We start from the raw sequence: 12,754 nt of genomic DNA, 5'->3' as shown, positions 1-12,754 counted from the left end.
AAGCATAGTGAGTAAGAGGGAATATACCACATGGGGTTACAGAGGTATGAGGAAGCCAGATTATTTAAGACATTCTGAGATCATGATAAAGAGAATTCTAAATGATTGGTATGATGTGTGGCTAGACAATAGATTTTTAAGTGGAGTGACACCTTATTTATCTCTGGTAAGGATCACTCTGGTTGCTCTGGGGATCAGATTGTGGCAGAACAAGAGTGGAAGAAGGAGATTAGTTTTGAGGCTACTTCAAGAATCCAGGAAAGAAATCATAGTTCTTCGGACTAAGGCAGAGACAGAAAAGAATAGTTTTGGTATTTGTGTTGGAGGCAGAATTGGTAAGACTTGCTTGGAATAAAGGCAGGAAATGGACTAAAAATGCAGCTACTCTTTACTGAATACATGTTACCTGGCAGGCACTGTTCTAAGTGCTTTATAAGTATTAAGCCATTTAATTATTGTAAGAGTCCCAAAAGATAGGTACTATTTTTTTAAAAAAGATTACCTAGTTATTTGACAGAGAAAGAGAGAGAACACACAAACGGGGGGAGTGGGAGAGTGAGAAGCAGACTCCCTGCTGAGCAGGGAGTCAGGACCCTGGGATCATGAGCTGAAGGCAGATGCTTAACTGACTGAGCCACCCAGGCACCCCAAGATCAGTACTATTTTTATCCCATTAACAAATTAGGATCCAAGGCTTGAGAGGGTAAGTAATTTGCCCAAAGTTAAATAGCTGGTAAGTGGCAGAGCTGGGATTTGGACCACGCAGGCAAGGTAGTCTGGCTCTACAGTTCATACTCTTTCTCTACCCCAACCATAAGACCCCTCCACTGGTGTCACAAAGTGAAATTTTCAGCCTCATTAAACTACTTACAATACTTCAAATCTTTTTTTCTTTTTCCCTTTCTCTCCTCCCTCTCTCTTACACATGAGCATTTACTTTTCTTTTACATGCTGCTTCCTCTGCCTAGAATTCCCTCTCCCCTTCTCGGCCTGGCTCAATCTAATGACCTTTGCTGATCCTTGCCGGCTAAGTTAAACCCATCTTCTCTGTGCATACCTCCAAAATTTTCTATGTAAAGTGCATCATTATTGTTTGTAGGTCTTTCCCACTAGATTTTGAAGGTGGCTAGCTTAAAGCCTAATACATAAGGGAGAGACCAAGGGGGTCTTCCTTGGGCATTGAGAGAGGCAAATGTGGTAAAGCATTGTTCTTGCCTTCAAGAAGCTTGTAAACTTGACAGGGAAACAGACTCATAGAAAACCATTCTAATACAAAGGCCAAAGGGTCATAGAAACAAAATGTTGTAAGACAGGACATCGGAGGCAAGAAGCTTGGCCTAAAGGTTGTTTAACTGGGAAAAAAAAATGCAAGCAGAAATGGGAGCTTGGGGGCTTTGTTCTCCTCCATCATTTAATATGGCTTGGGGAGGCAATCTTGGGACCTCATCCAGGAAGATTTGGGAGATTTTCAGTTGTCACAATTGATTCACTGGTATGTGCCACTTCCTGATTTTCACTTTGACCTGTTGCTGTGTGAATAAGTGTACTGATCTCAAGTTGGTTCAGTTCCCTACCCGGCAGGGTCATAGACATTTCTTCTTATACAAGTCCCTCATTTTTCTCATGTATGAGTTCTCAGAGCTTGGGTTCTAGCTGTAGGACCTTGGGAAAATTATTGAGAGCTCCTGTGCCCCACGGTGTTGGGCCCAGTGTGTAAGGCATGAGGGTTTTGCCCTGCGTGACCATAAGGGATATCAAGGACATAGACCACACTGTGCACAGTGCCTTGTGGACACAGTGGCCCTCCTCAACATAACCTGTCATAAAATAGGAAGGAAAAATAGTACCTACCCTACTGGGTTGTTCTCAGGATTCAATGAATAAAAGCAGATACAGCTCTCAAGCTTGGCATGTAGTAAACCATCAGTAAATATCAGCAGTTATTACTATGTAAAGGGAAGCTGGCTAGAGTGGGAGTTAATCCAGCTAGGATTTTTAAAATGGGGTCATCTGCATCCCTGCTCAGGGATCTGAGCATATAGGGGATCATAATTATTAGGACCATATAGGGGATCTGGAAAGGAAAGGACTTTTCCCTTCCAAACTTAGAAATCTAGGCTCCTCAATGGAAAAATCCTTCACGTGGCTGAAAGCGGAGTTGCTCTGATTCATCTCTTCTCCCTGCTCCATCTCTCACTCACCACCTTCCACAGGGGAAATGGCACCATATCCTCCCCCAAATCAGCCCAAGGTACTCTTTCTTGTGGGAAGATTAGACTCCCCAGAGTGCTATTAATCAACCTTTAGAGTGGTATTTCTCAAAGTACAGGCTAGAACCATCATTGCCAGCATCACCTGGAATACCTCCTAGAATAGATTCTTGGGTTCCATTTCCAGAACCATCATCTGTGAGGTTGGGGTCCTGGAATCTAATTTTAAACAAACTCTCTGGATAATTCATATTACACGTTTAAGAACTACAGCTTAAGTGCTCCAGCCGTTATGATGGTATCCCAACTTCAAGCACTTTTCTTCCACAGGATCTCTCATTGGGCTCTTTTGGAAGGAGGGTATCTCATTCCTCTTCATGGGACCCATTCAGTTACCTACACTCTAGTTCATTCTCCTTCCCACCCATTATCAGAAGTGATATCTCCTTTAACCTTCTCTTGGTGGAGGCTGGGTCCTCAGGTCACCATTACCCTTCGCTTATTCCAGTCTTTCTTAATTACATTTCCTATTTGTTTCAGGAGGTAACCTACCCTGAGTTGGTCACCTGCACTAGAAATCACCAGAGCCCCCTAAAACTAGAGCTGGTTAGACTTACTGCTCGTTGGACAGGGTGAGTTTGGCTGACTAGGTCCACAATGGTGGGTTGCCCTGGAAGCAGGATGTCAGTGGGTGATGAGCAAGGACTTAATGACCGTATGTCCCAGTTTGCTCAGAAAAATCCTGGCTCATACCTGTTGTGGAGGCTTAAATATTGATGGTACCCCTTTACTCTCCAAGGGTGCGGGGTTAGACACATTAAATCATCAGCCTGGTAATGAGCCTCATGTCAAAACCAAGAGTTGCAGCCCTTTAGTCCTTGGATTGTTTCTAGCCCACCCCCTACCTATCCTCCTAGTCTCCAGTCTCATGCCATGACTCCCTCCTCTCAGATTTCCTTAATGAATTTACTTTGGTGTAATAAGTAAATAAGGGATTTATAAGAAAGGTCCATGAAGATTGTTGCTATATTTATTCTCTCTGACTGTATCTGGAAAATATTTTTCTTTGATTTTAGCACCTGGTATAGTTGTGTTTCCCTTTTCCCCTTGTTTATTATCCCAATTTGTTTTGTCTTCTGGATACCTAATTGTGGAACTGACAGTATTTCTCTTGGTATGAGGAAGTTTAGAGCTGTATCATGTGGCCTCCTTCTGGCCTCTATGTAAGACTGAACAAGATGTACTTAAGTCAAGAGTGATTATTTCCATTTCTTCACTTTCAGATTTATTTCTCTGGTGCTATGTTGTATGTATCTGTAACTCATCTCATCCTTTTTGAAACAAGGCAGGTATAAGCAAAATGTGTCTGAACACAGGCCCACAAACAAACTGGTTCTGATTGTTAGTTACATAGCTGAAAGGGATTATTTTAAAATGTACACAACGAATTATTTCCTCACTTCAAAATGTAGTATTAACAAAATGAATAGCATTTTAAGTAATGCTGGATTTAGCATTCTTCAATTACCTCATTATCTAGAAAGTGGAAAGATTCAAACAAAAGGAAATGAACAAAAGGTTAGATTAATTTTCAAGCTGCAATATTTTTAGATATGATCCTGAACCTTATACCAAATAATGCAATGAGGAACACTCACTACAGAAACTGCATAGCCTAATTAGATAGCGTGCAGGAGTGTTTACCTTCATAATGAAATCCTGTACTGTTGGACACGAAGAAAGGGAGAGGAGTGGGGCAGGTCAGGGAATCAGATTTGAGTATGTGCAGTCCAGATAATAATGATGACCCATGAAAAGGAGTCTTTGGCCAGAAGTATGTGGCCTGTAACAGTCTCCAGACAATTCTTTTTACTGTTGGCCTTGATAATATTGCAGGAGTCAGGGGAGGGGGAGCCTGGCTGACTGTGGTTTGTAGATAACATAAAACCACATAAAGAAATTCACTTAAATTACTGAGAAATACATTTTACAACTAGTTTATTTTGGAGATTGCACTGAATTTACAAGACTCAATGCCAGACATTCTATGTTATTTAATGGATAAATTGGGCATCTAGTTAAATCTGCTTCAAAACATTTGCAACCCAAATTTATGGAGATTATACTGAATATAGTGATTTCTGCCCCTTATCAGTGTGAATAGACCCATTTATATTTCTTAAAATACAAGCTTTCAGAGAGTGAGGGAACAAACCCATGTAGCACCTGAAAGAACAAATATTAACATTTTTCTTACTTGTAGTATTTTTTTAAGCAAAAGAAATGAAACATTATAGAGTTGAAACCTCCTTTGGACCTCCCCCAGCCCCAGTCCCATTTCTCTCCTCCCCAAGTAACTGCTATCCTAAAAGTTTTACCCTTCTGGTTCACATCCTTTTATGACAATTAAGTGCATATTCCCCAATAACATATTCTGTTGTTTTATGTTCTAAACATAGTTTTTACTAAATAACATTCTTACATAAATGATATTGTATCAAATGTGTCATTCTACAGCAGCCTCCCTTCTTTTTTCCTACTTAACATTGTTTTGCGATCTACCCATGTCGATACATGGAAATCTAGTTTATTTATTTAAACTTCCATATAAATGAGTTTTCTTATACATGTCTCTTTGCACATATGGGAGAATTTCTCTGGAGTATATACCTAGAAGCAGAATTACTGAAGACACTCTTAAAACTTGAAAAATACTAGAACCTGTCTTATGACTGTCCTTTATTCTGATTATACCTGTAAGTGTTAATATTCAGTGGGTGAAAAAAAATACATGTGTGTATTTGGATTCTCAGAGTTATTCCAGTAGAAAGTCTAAAATTATTAATACAAGGAGATGGATGTTCATAAATCAATGTCCCTATATGCCTGTTTCCTCATCCTTATAAAAATGAAGATAATGGGAAAAAAAAAGATAATGAAAGTAACTCCTTTTTTTAAAGATTTTATTTATTTATTTGACAGACAGAGATCACAAGTAGGCAGAGAGGCAGGCAGAGAGAGAGGAAGGGAAGCAGCTTCCTGCTGAGCAGAGAGCCCGATGCAGGGCTCCATTCCAGGACCCTGGGATCATGACCTGAGCCGAAAGGCAGAGGCTTTAACCCACTGAGCCACCCAGGTGCCCCTGAAAGTAACTCTTTAGAGTTTCTGTGAAAATTAGATGAAGTAATATAAAAGTATTTTGCACATGGCACTTAGTAATAGCTCAGTAAAAATGAGCTATTATCAATAGTGTTATTTTAAGATGAGTGGATATTGGATTCAGTGGTATTTAAGTGTTTCAAATTGTGTTTAATATTTTTGGCAGAGTCTAGCACTGAAGCAGTAAGAAGATACAAAACATTTAAGCAGAGAGAAAATAGTAGGAAAGGCAACTAAGCACAAATTAACCCCTGCTGGCAGTGGACAGCCTGTTTTTGCAGGTGCCATCCTCCCCCCGCCCTCCCCCCAGCCCTTTTCTGGCCATCCATTCTGTTCAATGGTACTGTCACTTTAGTTCCATGTATGCTAGCCAGGAAACTCATCAGCAATTACCAAAAAAACAATTCTGTGTCTAGTATGGTTCCAATTTTAAAAATCCCATCTACCTTTGCCAGGGGAATCCCATCAGAAATGTGTTAGAAGACACATTGAAACAGTTATTTCCTGGCAAATGTGGTCAGAATCCAAAATGACTAATTATAAATCTGTGTGATGTAAAAAGGTGGACAAGAGATGACATGTAGTACCTTGAATACATCAACTGGTATTTGGGGCTTGAGGGAAGAAATCGTTACCTTTCTGAAATTCATACTTGGGAGTTTTATTTTATTTTTTTTTAAATATTTTATTTATTTATTTGACAGACAGGGATCACAAGTAGGCAGAGAGGCAGGCAGAGAGAGAAGGAAGCAGGCTCCCTGCTGAGCAGAGAGCCCGATGCAGGGCTCGATCCCAGGACCCTGAGATCATGACCTGAGCCGAAGGCAGAGGCTTTAACCCACTGAGCCACCCAGGCGCCCCCATACTTGGGAGTTTTAAAACAAAAAAAAACAAAAAACCATCACAACTTTGGAACTAAAATGACTGTGCCAAGCCAACATTCCTATCAGTGATCAAAGAGAATAAGATTTTAAAATAGTTGAATAAGTAAGCAAGGGAGAAAAATATCTGAAGTCTTAGGGAGAAAAACATCTGAAGTCTCAGGGTTAGTGATATGTATTCAATTTCAATTTGTTTCTAGGGGTTTTATATCCTGTGATAAAATCAAAACTTTTAAACAATGTATCTCAAGGACATGAAGGGAAAACTGAATAATTACTACAGCGCTGTCATTATGAGATGGTTTTGTTCGAATAAAGATTTCCACATGCTAAAATTGTATTACAATTTATTTTTACCAAGAAGAGGAGGGTGCCCAATCCAGATGTTGTACAATGCTGGTTCCGTACATCATAGGAGCTCTTTTAAATGATCTCTGCGTTTCAGTGTTGAACAGAAGAGAAATAATTTGGGAGCAAGCATTCGAGGACTTAGCAATAATACTTGAGACATTCTATTTTCAGAAGTACAAATCTGTAGCACCATCAAATTCAAGGACGGGTGACTCAAGTAGATAGTCAATCACCAAGAGGTATTTCTTTTGTTTCCACCTTAGTATTTTACTGATTTCTAGACCCAATAGAAAAGAAAGTATAGAGTTTTTTTTTCTTCTTTAAAATGAACAATGGATTCTCCTGAAATACTACATTTAGAAGACTTATGTAGGAAGTCTGGAGGAGAGAGAAAGTTCCTTTCCTTCTCTTCTCCTTCCAAAGCCCACTCCCATCTCACTCTGATCTAACAATGAGCACTGTTTTAATTTGGCTTCTAATATACCTTTGCACTGATTTTTCACGAGTGAAGAATTTCCAGCCTGAGAAACAGAATATATGAATATATGTATTTTCATAATGTCATAAAAATTTTAAAACAAATGAAATAGAAAGAACCTTATAAAATGACATTTCAGTAAGAGGTGATAAGAAAATTAACTCAAAAGCTTCATCTTTTAAATAGAAAATCCTAAAAAAGAAAGTATGTTTGCTATCAAAGACAGAAAACTTCAAACTAAAGAGTCTTAGCAAAGGGTTTGATTTTTGGGTCTTCCAAAGAAGAAAAACACACAGTCATTCTCGATTCTGACTTCCTATATAGCATCTGCTAATTTGTCCCTGTTTGACCTGACCGGTTCCATGGTCTCTGATTCTGGTCAAACCGTGTCATCTCTATGCCCTTTCCTTTCAGTAACTACCCTCTGGACAAGATGCCTGTACCCAGGAATGTGGTTCTACTTTCTGCCCCCAGCAGCTCCAAATCTCTAGCCTGTCTCCTGCGTCCCCAAGCCCGGTATTTGCCAGATCTTGGCTCAATCCTATAGCACAGAAGTTAGAACATAACTAACCGTCAGATTATCCAATCTTTGTTATCAACCCCAATACTGCAGAAATATCTTCAGATGTTTATGATGGTGAATTTGTGAGTATTATACACGCATATCCAAATGTTTATACGCTTTGACACACAGAGAAAAATTAGGATAGCTTATAATTAAAAAAATATTTTATTTTATTTTATTTTTTTCTAGTATCCTGGTTTTCCCATGGGGTTTATTTGGGCCGACCTGGGGACAGGGAGGCTCTGCATCCAAAAGAAAGTGTTGGGTCTCTTGGTGGTGAAGTGTGGCTTGTGCTGGTCATGCAGGACCCAGCGAAGCAGCAGGATCTTGATCTTGGAGTCCTGGAACTACCTGATGGCCAGTCAGTGGCACTTGCTGGCTGCAGTCTCCTTCATCTTTGTGATCTGGATAAAGTGGGCCTGGTGCGGTGCCAGTGCCCACAACTCACAGCAAAGGGTGACAGTGCCTGCCGTGATCAGCTCCTGGCCAGTGTTGTAGGAGACCCCGTGGGAGTCCTAGCACAGTCGGATGCCAACATTCTTTATCCACAAGGGAGATTCCTCCAACACCTGTCCACAGTCAACAATTTCCCCTGAAGACTTCATCTTCTTTAGCTGAGATGAAAAGTGCCAGAAGCAGAACTCGGTGACCACGTGATTAGGTGCAAAAATTCACACCCAGTAGAGGGGCAGAGTGCGACATTCGGGGTGGGCAGGCAGCTCCCCACCACCTTGTACTCTTGAAGTGTGACCCAGACCTTCAGGGCCTTTTCTCTGCTCTCCCTGCCACCCCAGAAAGGACTAGAATAGCTCATAATTTTAACAGACACGACATGTAAATCATGTCTTTGATTTCCTTTCTTCTTTCCTCCCTTTTTTGTTCATTTGATTAACATACCAAGTGACCAATGTTGATTGACAACTGAATGGATAAAGATGTGGCATTTATATACAATGGGATATTCCTTGGCCATCCAAAAGAATGAAATTTTGCCATTTGCAATGATACACGGATGGAACTAGGGTGGATTATGCTAAGTGAAATAAGTCAGAGAGAGACAAATATCATATGATTTCCTTCATGTGGAATTTAAGAAACAAAACTGATGAACATAGGAAAAGGGAAGGAAAAATAAAACAAGATGGAGAGGGAGACAAACCATAAGAGACTCTTAATTCTAGGAAAGTAACTGAGGATAACTGAGAGGAGGTGGGTGGGGGGATGGGGTACCCAGGTGATAGACATTAAGGATGACACTTAATGGAATGAGCACTGGGTGTTCTATGCAACTGATGAATCTCTAAATTCTATCTCTGAAACTAGTAATATACCATATGTTACTTAAATTTAAATAAAAAAAACATATCGGGTAATAAGAGATAAGAAATCAGACATAGTCCATGTCTGAACAGTCATAGAATTAAGAGTAAAAATTTGAGTTGGATGCTTGCTTAGCCTGTGACAAAGTTATATGCTACACTGGTGTTTTGTTTTTTTTTTAAAGATTTTATTTATTTATTTGACAGAGAGAGATCACAAGCAGGCAGAGAGAGAGGAGGAAGCAGGCTCCCTGCCGAGCAGAGAGCCCGATGTGGGGCTCGATCCCAGGACCCTGAGATCATGACCTGAGCCGAAGGCAGCGGCTTAACCCACTGAGCCACCCAGGCGCCCCTATACTGGTGTTTTAAAGGGGCTCATTGCCTAAAACCCTCAGAAGTACTTCTAATCACATGACTTTGACAGTCTATTGCTGCTTCCAATAGGTTTTCATCTTTGAGCCCCATTTCCAGCCTGGCTTCCATCATCTTTGCTTGCATACTGAACCCTCTTACTCCTTTTCCATCCCACTCTCTCGGTCACACCAATTTCCAATCTGCCTGCTTTTCCATTCTTGCTTCTGAACTTTGCATACCAGCTAACCTCAAATTTATAACCCCGTTATTCATTTCTTACTGATTTCTAACATAGCTATTCCCAGCATTTCCTGTTCTTCTAAATTCCTAATGTCCACATTCTTTCATTCATTTTATTCAACAAATACTAATTGAGAATCAACAATATACCACCTGATACACTAGGCGATGGGCATTCCAGTAGGGGACAATACAGACTCAATCCCGGCCTGGACAGATCTTACGGTCTAGTGAGGGAAACAAAAAAGCTTCCCACCCTTCTGCTTTGCTGGAAACATCCAGGCCTTTGGCAAGCAACAGCCTCTTCATCTTCCCTTTCCCTATGTCATCTCTCTCTGCTTCTTCTTTTTCTCTACCTTTCCTCCTGTCTCAGAGGAAGAGCCGATCTTATTTACTTTCCCATAGGAGCTCTTGAATTCATTCCTTTCTTCCCTCTTCCAATACCTTACCCCTTATGGTTCTTCATACTTTTTATTCTGAAATAAATGATGTTATCTTAAAAACTTTAGATGGTCTGTATTAAATACAAAGTTGTTTTTTTACTTGCTTTGATGAAAGAAATGCTGAGTACGTTTGTTAATATCTTCAAATTATAGAACTGGCAGTTTCTTTGAATGCTATCTTACGTTTTCTTCTTTTTGAAATCTGTGTTCTGTCCCAAAATAATCAACATAGGAGCCAGTGGATTAACATTCTTGGATCTGGTCTAAACATTCTAATGAATAGTTCCTTAGCAGATATGTCAGGATCCTTTCTCTTTAGATGATTTTATTTGGATTGCCTTCCAGGTACTTTCTATTTTGCTACAAAAATATTCCCACACATACAGGCTTGGTTTTTCAATCTTAGATTGGCTAACAAATAACAAGAAAAATTATTTTCTCTTTCTGATCTCCTAATTTTGGATTGGTAAGGAAGAGTACTTCAATATCTAGGAATTCTTATAGAAATTTCCCGTTAGATTTAGTAATTACTTCTCATACATAGTTTACTGCATCCATTCATGAAAACTCTCTCCTGTAGGTGATGTCACCTGCTACTTTACTATAATCATAACCTGGAAAATCCTGAGTGTATGATCTTTCAATTCCAGTGCCTTATTTTTTTAGAGAGAGGGTGTCAGAAATCTCCCCTTAGGAAAACATCTGGTTCCTCTTTTTAAAATACTGCTTCTAAAGAAGGGCATCACACGAATCAAGTTTGGAAAGGTGAAGAGAACACCGCTGATGGTTTTATTTCAGCCTTGCTCTTCAAGCCAGCATTTCTTCTTCAGGGACACAGAATATGGGAGGAAGAAGGGCTAATATATCATATTTTTATTGCTGTTGACACAATCTGACAGTGAACTATTGTAGAGATTTGTGGGAAAACTGAGAAATAAATCCTGTCAAACATGTAGGCCTTTCAAATATTTGAGATATGGGTCCTACACTCTAGTGAGAGTCTCAGACCTTGGTCCTTCTTTCCAGGTGCCTTCAATGCATGTATTACGGGAGACAGGATGCAAGGGCTGTTAGCATAACGGCCTACACCTGGCATAACCTACCTTCCTTCTCTGGGTCAGGGAAGAGTCTCCACTTTTGACCACAACCTCAGTGTCCCAGTTGCACATTTTCTTTAATGATCATGATTGGCAATTTCCCAGAGCCTCAACCACCTGGGACCTCTTGGTACAGAAGCAGGCTCAAGCTAATAAGAGAGCAGCATGGGGGCCGAGAAAAACAGCAGACATGAAATGAAGCAAAGGAGCCAGATCCAATCAGGGAGAGGTCAGCAGTTAAAATCATTGAGTCAGAACGACAAGGTGAATTTTAGTTCACTTTGTAGTGTGTCTATATGCAAAGGGTCTAGTCCAAGGGACTAGGGCAATGTGTAGGAGAAGCTTCTGGGGACAAGCATCTTAAGGCAGTAATGGGGTATGCAAATCTTAGATCAGAGAGGCCCTTCTGAGTTCTGGAAGCATATGTATAACCCCATGAAAAGGGTCTTCTGTGAACCAGAAGAGGGAATCCTCAGGGAGTCAAGATCCTAGATGACACAGCTGAAGTACGGAGGCCTTTAGTTCCAGTCAGGATGTGGGGTGGGGGACATCTAGAATCTGGGACTGGGGTCAAAGGCTCATCAGACCGTTTGGCTACGTGGTGATGAGTTAGAGCTCCGACAACTCTGGTGTAAAGCACAGGCCAGATATGATCAATTCCAAATGCCTCTGGACCTATCCTGGCTGATATCTTTTCATTGGCCATGGGAGAGCGGTGGAACGGCTTTCCTGGCACCAGTGTCTGCTCATCTGGAACAGCAGGCATGAAACTAAAGTGGGGACAAAGGTTGGCAGTAACTGACCTGAAACCACGGGTCAAAGCTTATCATCTGATACTCATGTGTAGGCACATGCCCAGCCACCATGGGCTAGCAAGGCTGCCCAATTATTCATGGTGTAACATACGACCAAGGCATTAGCAAGGAACAGAAACCAGATTATTCAGGAATAGGCATGAGTCCTGGCCCATGCATAAGCCAAAAACCAGTAGGGTAAATGGAATACCAGAGGGTTTCCTTCTTTTGCAGCAAGGTCTACAGGCCTTATACCACCTGGTTCTAAAGGCTCACATTTTGGCAGAGCAAGTAACAGGATGGAGCTTGAAAGAAACAATAAAAAAAGATTTAAAAGAAAAAAATAAACCAGGAAGTTCCATTCTGTTGGCTCAGAAAAGTACTACTCGCATAATTACAAAAAGCCTGACTTGGCAACCATTCATAAGAAAAAAAGACCTGGGGATTTTGTTGGTAACAAGCTCAACATGACTGAGTTGTGATATGGTTGTTTAAAAAAAAAAAAAGCCAATGAGATCTTCAATTGCATTAGCAAAATATAGTGTCCAGATAAAGGGAGGCAATGGCCCCACTGAACTCAGCAGTGGTAAGGCCTCATCTGGTGGCTTACATCTAAGCATATTTTAAAGACAGATGCATATAAACCAGCATGAATCCAGAGAAAGACAATTAGGCCCTAGAAAAATCTGAAAACGATGTCACCTGATACATGATCAAAAGAACTGGTTGTGCTTGGCCAAAAGAGAAAATACTGGGGCAGGAATGTGTTATCCAACACGTCAAGGATCATCTGATGAGAGGAGTAGCCTGAAGGTTTGTTATCCAGAGGACAGCCTGAGAACTGGGTTCCAGCTCACTGACAC

General features: G+C 40.6%; 1 pseudogene; it reads right to left on the bottom strand.

The window, feature by feature from the left end:
• Positions 1-7,829: 7,829 nt before the first annotated feature.
• Positions 7,830-8,458, bottom strand: LOC111146490 (annotated as a pseudogene).
• Between the last annotated feature and the right edge of the window lie 4,296 nt (positions 8,459-12,754).

This window comes from Enhydra lutris, unplaced genomic scaffold (genome assembly GCF_002288905.1).
Source record: "Enhydra lutris kenyoni isolate GAN:26980312 unplaced genomic scaffold, ASM228890v2 scaffoldscaffold14, whole genome shotgun sequence".
Lineage (NCBI taxonomy): Eukaryota > Metazoa > Chordata > Mammalia > Carnivora > Mustelidae > Enhydra > Enhydra lutris.
The sequence above is the reverse complement of the archived record's forward strand: the minus strand, read 5'-3'. Positions and strand labels throughout refer to the sequence as shown.